Raw genomic sequence first — 686 nt, 5'->3', positions numbered from 1 at the left:
TTAGTTAACATATAGTGTATTATTAGTTTCAGGGGTAGAATTTAGTGATTTATCAGTCGCATATAACACCTAGTTGTGTTCATGACATCAAGTGCCCTCTTTAATGTCCATCCCCTGGTTACCCCATCCCCATGCCCACCTCCCCTCCAGCAACCCTCCTTGTTTCCTAGAGTTGAGCCTCTTATCATTTGCCTCCCTCTCTGTTTTCATCTTACTTTATTTTTCCTTCCCTTTCCCTATGTTCGTCTGTTTTGTTTCTTAAATTCCACCTACGAGTGAAATCATATGGTGTTTGTCTTTCTCTAACGGACTTATTTCGTTTACCATGATATCCTCTAGCTTCATCCACGTCATTGCAAATGGCAAGATTTCATTCTTTTTGATGGCTGGGTAATATTCCTATATATATATATATATATATATATATATATATATATATATATATATACCACATCTTCTTTATCCATTCATCTGTTGATGGACTTCTGGGCTCTTTCCATAGTTTGGCTATTGGGGACGTTGCTGCTATAAACATTGGGGTGCATGTGCCATTTCGAATCACTATGTTTGTATCCTTTGGATAAATACCTAATGGTGCTATTACTGGGTAATAGGGTAGCTCTATTTTTAACTTTTTGAGGAACCTCCATACTGTTTTCCAGAGTGTTTGCACCTGTTTGCATTCC

This window comes from Callorhinus ursinus, unplaced genomic scaffold (genome assembly GCF_003265705.2).
Source record: "Callorhinus ursinus isolate GAN/ISIS: 27379988/994484 unplaced genomic scaffold, GSC_fseal_2.0 scaffold4, whole genome shotgun sequence".
Taxonomy (NCBI): domain Eukaryota; kingdom Metazoa; phylum Chordata; class Mammalia; order Carnivora; family Otariidae; genus Callorhinus; species Callorhinus ursinus.
This window is presented reverse-complemented; position numbering follows the sequence as displayed.